The sequence below is a fragment of the Oncorhynchus gorbuscha genome, linkage group LG03 (genome assembly GCF_021184085.1).
Source record: "Oncorhynchus gorbuscha isolate QuinsamMale2020 ecotype Even-year linkage group LG03, OgorEven_v1.0, whole genome shotgun sequence".
In the NCBI taxonomy this organism is placed as follows: Eukaryota; Metazoa; Chordata; class Actinopteri; order Salmoniformes; family Salmonidae; genus Oncorhynchus; species Oncorhynchus gorbuscha.
The window spans coordinates 84,171,314-84,184,770 of record NC_060175.1 but is presented as its reverse complement, the minus strand read 5'-3'; the positions used below and the strand labels follow the sequence as shown (position 1 = coordinate 84,184,770).

Below are 13,457 nucleotides of genomic sequence, written 5' to 3'. Positions count from 1 at the left end.
TACGACAAGCTCCTTAATGAAACATGTGACTCAGTTAATTGACCAATCAGCCTCTAGAATAGATGTCCAGGACCAACCCTTGCCTCTGAGGCTCCTGGCTCATCTACCTCAAACTATTAAAGTCACTTCGATAGAGTAACTTACTTCAGGAAGAATGTGTCAGTATGTGTCCATGTGATTATTGCACCTCGAAGCTAACAGTATAGTGTGGTAGGAGTGCAAGGTCAAAGGGTAAAGCACATTGAAGCATCTGTGTAAGCCACTGAAAGGTGTGAGCAGAGCAGAACAGAGCAATGTTTTCCTCTTCCAGATACCATGTCTCCAAAAGACAGTAAAATAACCATAGAGGGGAAAATGACTAGAGCGATAAACTCCTCCTTCCTATTCAACATGTTCAAAGGTTTACATTCAAATAGGCTGCAAGGCCCAGATAAGCCTGATTTTTCTCCAGACTCCCTTTTCCTTAGTTCAGAAAGCATAAATGAACATGGATTACCAGCAGCCTCAACAAGGTTGTTATGGCTACAGGAGAGTAAAAATGGGATAAAATAAAATACATGCATTAGTTTGACTCCACTCTGCTTCGCCCCACATAAACACATTGATTTCTCAAAAATCTTTATGAGTTCTACAAAGCCCTTCAACTTGCCTCCTACCCCCATATTCCAGCGACTGAATGAGGCATGTGTAGCAGAGCTACAGACTACTATAATAAGCAGGACCCACTACCATCCTAGCTCTACGGGATAAAGTCTATAATCGATTCCTGTATGTGTGTTTATATGGGGAGGAAGGGAGGGGAGGGAGAGAGAGAGAGAGAGAGAGAGAGAGAGAGAGAGAGAGAGAGAGAGAGAGAGAGAGAGAGAGAGAGAGAGAGAGAGAGAGAAAGAGAGAGAGAGAGAGAGAGAGAGAGAGAGAGAGAGAGAGAGAGAGAGAGAGAGAGAGAGAGAGAGAGAGAGAGAGAGAGAGAGAGAGAGAGAGAGAGAGAGAGAGAGAGAGAGAGAGAGAGAGAGAGAGAGAAAGAGAGAGAGAGAGAGAGAGAGAGAAGAGAGAGAGAGAGAGAGAGAGAGAGAGAGAGAGAGAGAGAGAGAGAGAGAGAGAGAGAGAGAGAGAAAGAGAGAGAGAGAGAAAGAGAGAGGGTGGGTGGGTGGATTTGTGCTATGCTAACAGCCTGCTATTTGTTTGCTTCTGAAGGGATAATACCTTCTAGTCTCCAGACATCTGGGTCTATCGATCCCAGCTAGATCCAGACAGAAGAGGGGGGCAATGCTCTTTGAACCCTGCTGATTCTCAGCACCACACTGAGAGACGTACAGGGACACACACAGAGACACACCGGGGAGCTACTGCATGTCCTACAGCAGGAAGTCTCTGCAGTGCTCTGAGTGTGCTACTGCAAACAAGTCAATGTTTCCTGGCTGCTAATCAGACCACCCAGGACCACAGAGTACATGACAACTTCATCAAATATAGAATCTGTTTACATACTGTAGTGTATATATCTTACAGAATCTGTTTCTTTAAGTCTACATACTGTAGTGTATATATATTACAGAATCTGTTTCTTTAAGTCTACATACTGTAGTGTATATATATTACAGAATATTTTTATTTAAGTCTACATACTGTAGTGTATATATATTACAGAATCTGTTTATTTAAGTCTACATACTGTAGTGTATATATATTACATAATCTGTTTCTTTAAGTCTACATACTGTAGTGTATATATATTACAGCAGACCTACAGTAGACCTTTCCCAATGTAAACATGCTTTTCATTTCAGTATCAGCAAACAGACAGATACATAGATATAATTATCATATTCAATTACGGCTTTCTTTGCCTCTGGTTAAATTACAAACATGTTTCAATACTGCAATACTGCCTATTCAGGAGCTGGGTGAATGAACACTTCCAGGCTGAGGGACTCTGAGTCTGTTTCCTTTGTTCTGCCTGGTTCAGGAGGAAAGGTAGAGGTAGATGAGAGAAGAGGGAGAGGTAGTGGAAAGGGATTGAGAGATCCAGACTATTAGACAGTACTGCCAGGCAGAGTGGCATCATGTCTGGACCAGAGCCTTATCACTCACCCTCTGCTGGCTGGTAATATCACACCTGAACCTGGGCAATAACAAACTCATCTTCCCCCCTCTATCTCAAATCTAACAACTCATAACATCTATCAGATGCCTGGCAATTTCTCTGTTCTCTATTTGCTACCCTAACACCTACCATGTGATCTCAGACAGATAGATCAGTATGCTCAGAGAACAAAGTCCATGTTAGATTGAAAATACTATTGGGATCATTGAAGTGAGAGTGGTCACCACAAAATAAGACCTCTTCCTCCCATCTAAAGCATTCTTTACATTGATAGGATGTCATCAGAACGTTGGAGCCGTATGTTCTTGTCCTGTTACAACAGTGAAACATCTCCAGGTGGTCAACCAACCAGGCCGGTCCAGTATTAGGGGAATAGCGTGAACACCCAGCCCACCGACGAGAGCCTGTCGAGGGTTATGAACACCCATCCCACCGACGAGAGCCTGTCGAGGGGTATGAACACCCAGCCCTCCGACGAGAGCCTGTCGAGGGGTATGAACACCCAGCCCTCCGACGAGAGCCTGTCGAGGGGTATGAACACCCAGCCCTCCGACGAGAGCCTGTCGAGGGGTATGAACACCCAGCCCACCGACGAGAGCCTGTCGAGGGGTATGAACACCCAGCCCACCGACGAGAGCCTGTCGAGGGGTATGAACACCCAGCCCTCCGACGAGAGCCTGTCGAGGGGTATGAACACCCAGCCCTCCGACGAGAGCCCGTCGAGGGGTATGAACACCCAGCCCTCCGACGAGAGCCCGTCGAGGGGTATGAACACCCAGCCCACCGACGAGAGCCTGTCGAGGGGTATGAACACCCAGCCCTCCGACGAGAGCCTGTCGAGGGGTATGAACACCCAGCCCTCCGACGAGAGCCTGTCGAGGGGTATGAACACCCAGCCCTCCGACGAGAGCCTGTCGAGGGGTATGAACACCCAGCCCTCCGACGAGAGCCTGTCGAGGGGTATGAACACCCAGCCCACCGACGAGAGCCTGTCGAGGGGTATGAACACCCAGCCCACCGACGAGAGCCTGTCGAGGGGTATGAACACCCAGCCCACCGACGAGAGCCTGTCGAGGGGTATGAACACCCAGCCCTCCGACGAGAGCCCGTCGAGGGGTATGAACACCCAGCCCACCGACGAGAGCCCGTCGAGGGGTATGAACACCCAGCCCTCCGACGAGAGCCCGTCGAGGGGTATGAACACCCAGCCCTCCGACGAGAGCCTGTCGAGGGGTATGAACACCCAGCTCTCCGACGAGAGCCTGTCGAGGGGTTTTCTGCTTTCCATGAGTGGGCCTTTTGAAGAGCTCCCAATCCCTGCATGCATTACATCCTTCCTTTCGTATTCTAATGGGGATTGTGGATTGGATGAGGCGCTATCCTTTTAGCTCTCTGGACGCTGTATCCCGACACAATGGGCACAATCCATCTCTCCTTCACTTGCTTCATCCCCCTCTCCAAATGCATTCAGTCCCTCACACGCTCAATTAAACTATTCCGGCTGTCTTTTTAATGCAAAACTCAAATATTATTACTGAGCATGTAAATACCCGGCGGGATAATTTGCCTTGCCAAATACATGCCCTCCCCACCCACAATGCCAGTCGCCTCTGAGGAAAAGCTATTTATTTCCCAGAGGGTGAGTTGGCATGCCCGGCCTGTTGGCAGCCTACACACGCTGGGGTTAGGGGTCAGGAGGGGAGTAGGTCAGGAGGTCGCGTGGGTTCTGTGTGGCTGATGAGGCTGGGCTGTTACAACTAGACTGTAGTGTACTGTAATGTCCTGAGGGAGTGTGTTGCATACAGCACATCAAAGACCTCGCTACGCCTGCTTATTCAATGAGGAGAGAGAAAACGTGGGGGTGCTTCACCAGCCCTGTCATACACACACACACATATATACAGAGGCGCATAAATAATCACACATTCTCTAGGTTCAAAGGCATTGAACCAGGCCTTGATAAGAGGTCCAGGTGAACACTTTACATACGTTCTCCATTATGTCCAGCTCTAATGGGGCGCCAGGCCAGCTAATTAGGAGAATATTGCTATGCTAATGTATGCAGCTCACAGAGCAGGGGCCAGGAAATAAAAATCTGTTTGATAAATAAAAGCAGAGAGGAGGGGCACAGAACATCTGGACCGGCAGGAGAGAGGAGAGAAGGAGAGGGGGGTGAAGGAGAGCATGAAAGGAAGAGATAGGTAGCATGAGGGGATAGGGGAGAGACAGAGGGAGGTGAGGGGAGAGGAGAGGAGATGGAAGAGTTATAGGGGAGGGAGAGGATGAGGCGGATAGGGGAGTGGTAGAGGGAGGTGAGGGGAGGTAGTGGGAGGAGGGAGAGGATGAGGAGGATAGGGGAGTGGTAGAGGGAGGGGAGGGGAGGTAGTGGGAGGAGGGAGAGGATGAGGAGGATAGGGGAGTGGTAGAGGGAGGTGAGGGGAGGTAGAGGGAGGAGGGAGAGGATGAGGAGGATAGGGGGTGGTAGAGGGAGGTAGAGGGGGAGGTGAGGGGAGGTAGGGGGAGGGAGGAGGGAGAGGATGAGGAGGATAGGGGGAGTGGTAGAGGGAGGTGAGGGGAGGTAGAGGGAGGAGGGAGAGGATGAGGAGGATAGGGGAGTGGTAGAGGGAGGTGAGGGGAGGTAGAGGGAGGAGGGGAGGGAGGAGGAGGATAGAGGGAGGTGAGGAGGTAGAGGGAGGAGGGGAGGATGGGAGGATAGGGAGGTAGAGGGAGGTGAGGGGAGGTAGAGGGAGGAGGGAGAGGATGAGGAGGATAGGGGAGTTGTAGAGGGAGGTGAGGGGAGGTAGAGGGAGGAGGGAGAGGATGAGGAGGATAGGGGAGTGGTAGAGGGAGGTGAGGGGAGGTAGAGGGAGGAGGGAGAGGATGAGGAGGATAGGGGAGTGGTAGAGGGGAGGAGATAAAGAAGATAAATAAGGGGAAAGGGGATGACAGAGGAAGTGAGAGGAAAAGAAGAGAGGAAGGGAGAGAGAGAGATGAAAGATATAGTAATGGAATGAGAAATGATAAGGGTGAGAGCGGAGATGGGGGTCTTTGGTCCATGTCTATGTTTAGTGAAAGGCAGAGCTAGGGGAGTGGGATAGCAAACCGGGTCTGAGAGCCTCAAGGCAGGATGTGGAGAGAATGGGGTAGATGAAGGGAGGGAGGGAGGGAGGAAGAGAGGGAAAGAAAGAGATGGATCTCAGATGGAAAGTAACATAACTCAGTGTAGTAGAACATTATCAATGAATCAGAGGAGCTCCAAGTTATTAAGGAAATTACATTAAGAGTCTGATCTCATCAGCAGTAACACAGGCTACAGAACAGAGAAGAGAGGATATCTCTATATATATACAGTATACACACACACACACACACACACACACACACACACACACACACACACACACACACACACACACACACACACACACACACACACACACACACACACACACACACACACACACACACACACACACACACACACACACACACACACACACACACACACACAATGACTTAAAACCGAACTTACGATTGGTGCACACTGCAGTTGTAGAAGACAAAGTCTACACTGGCAAACTTCTTTCCTGTCTCCTTAGACTTCAGATACAGCTTTACAGTGCGCTTGTCCCCTAGAAAGAGTCACAGTACATCAGTATGACACAATCTACACACAAACACATAATACAATAATGCTATTTTGTTAACACACAGTGCAACTGATGTATATTACTAGCAAATAGCAGCATGAGGATGTTGTGGCTTCTTGTCTCACCCTGGTTGCGTGTGATGGGGGCGACCTCTCGTGTGGAAGGGGACAGGCAGTAAATGCGTCCCCCAAAGATGCGTCCCTCTGTCTCAGTGTAGTCCTCAAAGGAGCAGTTGACCCCTGCCGAAAGGTTAGGCACATTCTGGGCCTGCAGCACCAGCTAGGAATACAGAGAGAGAGGAGAGTGTGAGGGACAAGTCAATGTGAGGACACACACTCTCAGTCACACAAATGCACGCACACACACATACACACACTACACACACACAGTCTTGTACAACTAAACATGTGGGGACACACAATTCAGTCCCGTTCAAAATCCTATTTTCCTTAACTCCTATCCCTAACCCGTACCCGTACCCTAATCCTAACCTTAACCCAAAAACCTAACCTTAACCCTTAACCTAATCCTAGCTTCTAACCCCAACCCTAAAACTAACCCTAGCTCCTAACCCTGACCCTTAACGTAATTCTAATCCTAACACTAATTGTAACCTTAACCCTAAACCCCTAGAAATAGCATTTGACCTTGTGGGAACTAACAAAATCTCCCAAGTTGGTCAAATTTTGTGGGGACTTCTGGTCCCCACGAGAATAGTTCAACGCGTCCACACACACGCAGGATTTATTGTCAGGTGAGTTACCTGCACTTCGGACATTGTGACAGAGATGTTTCCAGGCTGGACACTGAGTTTGACACACTGCTCCACTCGGGAGGCAAAACGCTGAGGCTCGTCAGCCCTCTCACAACGATCCTTCCTGGAACACCTGACAGAGAGAGCGTTTTGGTTCTTCAGGTGACTTGGTAGTATGGCGTTGAGGACATAGTAATGTCAGGAACGCAGCGTCAGAGCAGCTCCGTGTGGTCATAGAGTACTTACACATTGTGGAGGACACACCAGCCACAGTGGGGATCTCCTGACCCCAGGCAGCCACTGCAGGAGGAGTACTGCTCACAGCTCTCCACTGGAACACGGCTCACCTGGAAACACACAGTACACACGGTTTACGTCATAGAACGCGTCAAGAGTTTACTGAGGGATTGGCTGAGTGGGAGTCTTTGTTGACGAATGTCATTCGCCATCATAATCTGACATACTGTGCAGTTTACTTTCTAAAAAACAGATGTTCACCTTAGATTAGTCCTTGTCTCTGGCACATCTCAGCCCTGGTCTCTTTATGGTCGTGCTCATGGCTTGCGTGTTCTGTTTAGCGAGTCGGTGACAGACGGACAGCCAGCCGTGCTGCCTGGACTCAATCACCCCCTGGCCTGCACTGTTAAACGCAACCGTCTCCTCTCTGACTGGACACCAACATATTAGACTATTATTGGGCCTCTGTGTGTATTTGTGTGTGTGTGATTGGATGTGTGGATGCGAGCGAGCATGCATCCATCCATGTGTGTGTGTGTGTCCGAGGGCAATCCGTGACAATGTTTGTGGGGCAGCTGTTGGGAGCCTGCAGCCCTGACCACAGTTATTCCTGTCACACTCAGATAGCAGAGAGCACAGCTCACACACTTCCAGCTGCTTCACTCAGGACTGGAGGTCAACAATTCCACATCCTGTATGTGTTCTGTGTTCTGTGTCTTTGTCATCGTACTGGGCTTGAATAAAGTAGATAGGCTTTCTATTCATCCACATAAATAGCTCCACTGCACCAAACTGTTTGAGCAGAAACATTACAGACCGTAGGACTGTGAGAAACACATCTGGGGTCAGTAGGGAAGAGGAATAGAGTGAGTGAGTGAGTGAGTGAGTGAGTGAGTGAGTGAGTGAGTGAGTGAGTGAGTGAGTGAGTGAGTGAGTGAGTGAGTGTGAGTGAGTGAGTGAGTGAGAGTGTGTGAGTGTGTGTGTGTGTGTGTGTGTGTGTGTGTGTGTGTGTGTGTGTGTGTGTGTGTGTGTGTGTGTGTGTGTGTGTGTGTGTGTGTGTGTGTGTGTGTGTGTGTGTGTGTGTGTGTGTGTGTGCGTGCGTGCGTGCGTGCGCGTACATGTACAGTATGCAGACCTACTTCCGCCCAGAGCAGCATCCCTTTCTCTCTGTCTCTCTCTCTCTCTCTCTCTCTCTCTCTCTCTCTCTCTCTCTCTCTCTCTCTCTCTCTCTCTCTCTTCTCTCTGTCTCTCTCTGTCTCTCTCTCTGTCTCTCTCTCTCTCTGTCTCTCTCTGTCTCTCTCTGTCTCTCTCTCTGTCTCTCTCTGTCTCTCTCTCTGTCTCTCTCTGTCTCTCTCTCTGTCTCTCTCTCTGTCTCTCTCTGTCTCTCTCTCTGTCTCTCTCTCTGTCTCTCTCTCTCTCTGTCTCTCGCTCTCTCTGTCTCTCTCTCTCTCTGTCTCCCTCTCTCCACCTCTCTCTCTGTCTCTCTCTCTCTCTCTCTCTCTCTCTCTCTCTCTCTCTCTCTCTCTCTCTCTCTCTGTCTCTCTCTCTCTGTCTCTCTCTCTCCACCTCTCTCTCTGTCTCTCTCTCTGTCTCTCTCTCTCTGTCTCTCTGTCTCTCTGTCTCTCTCTCTCTGTCTCTCTCTCTCCACCTTTCTCTCACTGCCTGCCTGCATGTCTGTTGGGTTCCACACATTCAGCAGGAGTCAACCTACACCACCTCACTGGGCTAGTATTACATTACAACCGCAGGCATCTTCTAAATCAAGTGTCAGAAATCAAACAGGATCAATTTAATCTGAGACCATTGAGGACTTCACTGCTGGGAGGACTGCAATTATTGACTAACAAGAGATAATCTAGAATGGAGCTGGACCTCTCTTTGAACGCTGATTGGCTGACAGCCGTGGTATATCAGACCATATACCACATGTATGACAAAACATTTATTTTTACCACTCTAATTACGTTGGTAACCAGTTTATAATAGCAATACGGCATCTCAGGGCTTTGTGGTATATGGCCAACATACCACGACCATAAACCTACCTGTCTGCCTCTATGACCTGTGAAACAATGTATCGTTTTACAAATGCGATCTCTCCGGTGCCAGCAAAGTAGAGACAAGCACTGGCTGTCACCAACCAGCGCCAGAACCAAGTTCTTCCACTCGTGTGCCATCAATGGAAACATCTCTATTAACATCACCAACTACCTTGGTTAACTCGGACTCGCTAACAATAATAGTTGTTGCCTATTGGACATTTATTAAATCATTATCATTGAATTTATAGAACAATTAGAATTAACAACTGGGTCAAAACAGGAGAAAATAACTAAAAAAGACCAGCCCACTTGGATAATAACTTCAGAATGTAAAAAACAAATTTATTCATTATAATAATGTTTTGAATGAAAACATGTAATTCATATTTGTATAAATATATTGCCAACAGTTCTATAAAAGCAATAATGCACTCAAACCCAGGAATTACCTTGGCCTCGCCTCGGGCCTCAGAACAGCTCTTGTTGGGCTGGGTTCGTAGGCATTATTGTTTAAGTAAAGGCCTAGGTAGAATAAAAATGTATTTTTACTACATGAGTGCATGCAAAAGCAGATTTATGGAGATAGCAGTGCCTCTGATAGTCCTGAAAAAATAGTCCTGATGTCATTATTACACTAAATAACCACAGAGGAAATAACAGTAAATAGCTGTCATTACATTCCCCTGGACAAAAGTGACTAAAGATTATGATGAGGCAGGCAGAAAAATCCAGACATACATACCATATATTATGAAAACATAAAAGCCACAGCAGATGGAGTTTACTCAATAGGTCGGGCAATACAGGGGAAGATAATATTTCAATGGAACATTTCAATTACTGAGTTTTATAAAGCAAATAATAGGAAGGAAGATCTTAGGTTCCCCGCCAGAGTCCTTTGTCTTACCAAGAGGTACAGAGACTATTACTAAGAGCACCTATTCATATTAAAAATGTCATTTTCCTTCTGGCCTATTTACTGCTACAGGCAGCGAAGGCGGAGGACACTACCATTCATCTCTGGTCCAGCGACAGGGGGAGGGATTTATTACAAATAAATAACAGCCACAAATGAGCCTCTCATTTAGGTCACAATGGAGAACGTCTTAATCAGCCACGGGAAGGAGGGAGCTAGGGGGAGGAGAGAGGGTGAGAGGGTAAGAGGGAGGGGAAGGAGGGAGCTAGGGGGAGGAGAGACGTTGAGAGGGTGAGAGGGAGGGGAAGGAGGGAGCTAGGGGGAGGAGAGAGGGTGAGAGGGAGGGGAAGGAGGGAGCTAGGGGGAGGAGAGAGGGTGAGAGGGTGAGAGGGAGGGGAAGGTGGGAGCTAGGGGAGGAGAGAGGGTGAGAGGGTGAGAGGGAGGGGAAGGAGGGAGGGAGCTAGGGGGAGGAGAGAGGTGAGAGGGAGGGGAAGGAGGGAGCTAGGGGGAGAGAGGGTGAGAGGGAGGGGAAGGAGGGAGCTAGGGGGAGAGAGAGAGGGTGAGAGGGTGGGGAAGGAGGGAGCTAGGGGGAGGAGAGAGGGTGAGAGGGAGGGGAAGGAGGGAGCTCGGGGGGAGAGAGGGTGAGAGGGTGAGAGGGAGGGGAAGGAGGGAGCTAGGGGGAGGAGAGAGGGTGAGAGGGTGAGAGGGAGGGGAAGGTGGGAGCTAGGGGGAGGAGAGAGGGTGAGAGGGTGAGAGGGAGGGGAAGGAGGGAGGGAGCTAGGGGGAGGAGGGAGGGTGAGAGGGAGGGGTAGGAGGGAGCTAGGGGGAGGAGAGAGGGTGAGAGGGAGGGGAAGGAGGGAGCTAGGGGGGAGAGAGGGTGAGAGGGAGGGGAAGGAGGGAGCTAGGGGGAGGAGAGAGGGTGAGAGGGAGGGGAAGGAGGGAGCTAGGGGGAGGAGAGAGGGTGAGAGGGAGGGGAAGGAGGGAGCTAAGGGGGAGAGAGGGTGAGAGGGAGGGGAAGGAGGGAGCTACGGGGAGGAGGGAGGGGTGAGAGGGTGAGAGGGAGGGGAAGGAGGGAGCTAGGGGGAGGAGAGAGGGTGAGAGGGTGAGAGGGTGGGAGCTAGGGGGAGGAGAGAGCTAGGGGGAGGAGAGAGGGTGAGAGGGAGGAAGCTAGGAAGAGGAGAGAGCTAGGGGGAGGAGAGAGGGTGAGAGGGAGGGAGCTAGGGGGAGGAGAGAGCTAGGGGGAGGAAAGAGGGTGAGAGGAAGGAGCTAGGGGGAGGAGAGAGGGTGAGAGGGAGGGGAAGGAGGGAGCTAGGGGGAGGAGAGAGGGTGAGAGGGAGGGGAAGGAGGGAGCTAGGGGGAGAGAGGGTGAGAGGGAGGGGAAGGAGGGAGCTGGGGGGAGGAGAGAGGGTGAGAGGGAGGGGAAGGAGGGAGCTAGGGGGGGAGGAGAGAGGGTGAGAGGGAGGGGAAGGAGGGAGCTAGGGGGGGAGAGAGGGTGAGAGGGAGGGGAAGGAGGGAGCTACGGGGAGGAGGGAGGGTGAGAGGGTGAGAGGGAGGGGAAGGAGGGAGCTAGGGGGGGAGAGAGGGTGAGAGGGTGAGAGGGTGGGAGCTAGGGGGAGGAGAGAGCTAGGGGGAGGAGAGAGGGTGAGAGGGAGGAAGCTAGGGAGAGGAGAGAGCTAGGGGGAGGAGAGAGGGTGAGAGGGAGGGAGCTAGGGGGAGGAGAGAGCTAGGGGGAGGAAAGAGGGTGAGAGGGAGGGAGCTAGGGGGAGGAGAGAGGGTGAGAGGGAGACACACAAATGTAATTGTGACTCTGATATTTCATTTCACATAAGGGCAGCGGCAAGGCCCGGCTCGGCAGGCCTACTGTAATTGCTCCATCTGTGTAATTTGCGCCAAAATAGAATGTGCTATCAGAGCACAATACTGTGATGGATGAGTCATTCTGTTAGCACCCCTTCAGAACCAGCCCATGGTGTCACACACACATACAGATTAGGTCATCCCTCTGCCCACCCCGAAAACGACAAGGCTTCATTTCACAAGAACAAACTTTTCCTTCTGGAGGCTTTTTTCATTCCTTTTCCCTGTCATCTGTCTTGAATTCGGCATAGAGAGAAATATGGCAAATGAGACCATACATCACAGCCACTGACACAGACACAGCTTTGAGAGAGAGGGAGAGAGAGGGAGAGAGAGAGAGAGAGAGAGAGAGAGAGAGAGAGAGAGAGAGAGAGAGAGAGAGGGGGAGAGTGAGGGAGACAGAGAGAGAGAGAGAGAGAGAGAGAGAGAGAGAGAGAGAGAGAGAGAGAGAGAGAGAGAGAGAGAGAGAGAGAGGGAGACAGAGAGAGAGAGAGAGAGAGAGAGAGTGAGGGAGACAGAGAGAGAGTGCGAGACACAGAGAGAGAGAGAGAGAGAGAGAGAGGGAGAGTGAGGGAGACAGAGAGAGAGAGTGAGGGAGACAGAGACAGAGTGTGAGAGAGAGAGAGAGAGAGAGAGAGAGAGAGAGAGAGAGAGAGAGAGAGAGAGAGGGAGAGTGAGGGAGACAGAGAGAGAGTGCGAGACACAGAGAGAGAGAGGGAGAGGGGGGGAAAGGGAGAGAGAGAGAGAGACACAGAGAGAGAGAGAGACACAGAGAGAGAGAGAGAGAGAGAGAGAGAGAGAGAGAGAGAGAGAGAGAGAGAGAGAGAGAGAGAGAGAGAGAGAGAGAGAGAGAGAGAGAGAGAGAAAGGGCCCAAATGCCGTGCGGCACCTGTGCTGCGCTCTTGATGGCGGCCACCACATTCTCACAGAGGACAAAGCGAGGACCAGCACACTCTCACACAAAATCTGCCTCACTTGCCACTGACCAAACAGGCAGGTGACTTGGTGCATTCCTTTCTACCTCTGGTCACAACCAGGCTTCTTCTTCTTCTGTGGACTTTATATGGCGTTTGGTAACCAACTTTAAGGTGCATTACCACCACGAGTTGGACTGGGGTGTGGACCTCAGTTCATCTATCAATCACCCACGTGGGCATATGCTCCTAAAAACCAATGAGGAGATGGCACGTGGGTATGTGCTCCGAAAAACCAATGAGGAGATGGGAGAGGCGGAACTTGCAGTGTGTCAAGCGTCACAAATGTAAGTTTTATTTTAGCGCCTGGCTATGCAGACACTCGTTGAGGCACAAGACGTGAGCGGTGTAGTCAGCATGTTCGGACAAAAAGGCTCCAGAAGGGTTATTCAGCTGTCTCCATTATATAACCCTTTTAGTACCAGGTAGAGTCTTTTTGTGTTCCATGTATAAACTTCTGTGGAAAGTTCTACATCTAACCCAAAATGGTTCTACTTGAAACCAAAAGTGTTCTACATGGAACCCAAAATGGTTCTACATGGAACCAAAATAGTTCTACATGTAACCCGAAATGGTTCTGTTTGGAACCAAAAGAGTTCTACATATAACCAAAAACAGTTCTTCAGTGTTCTCCTATAGGGACAGCCGAAGAACCCTTTTAGGTAGCACCTTTTTTCTAAGAGTGTACTGAATGAATGACACCCACAAGGAGTCATTTGCTTGTCATCATTGAGCTTCAGCCTCAATCACTCCTCGTAAAGACACCCTCCATGCCAATAAACATTTCAATCCGATTTGTGGTCTTTTATACACCCATAAGAGTGTATCCGGATGCAGACAAGGCGTGTGGAGGTGAGGGTCCTGACTGAACACTCCTGGTAGAGGAGTAGAGCTAAGTGCTAGGAGGAGGTGAAGGAGGGACG

The 13,457-nt window shown here is 50.1% G+C and overlaps 1 pseudogene; it reads right to left on the bottom strand.

Moving 5' to 3' along the window:
* Positions 1-13,457, bottom strand: part of LOC124032080 — a 292,998-nt pseudogene that overhangs the window by 98,441 nt on the left and 181,100 nt on the right.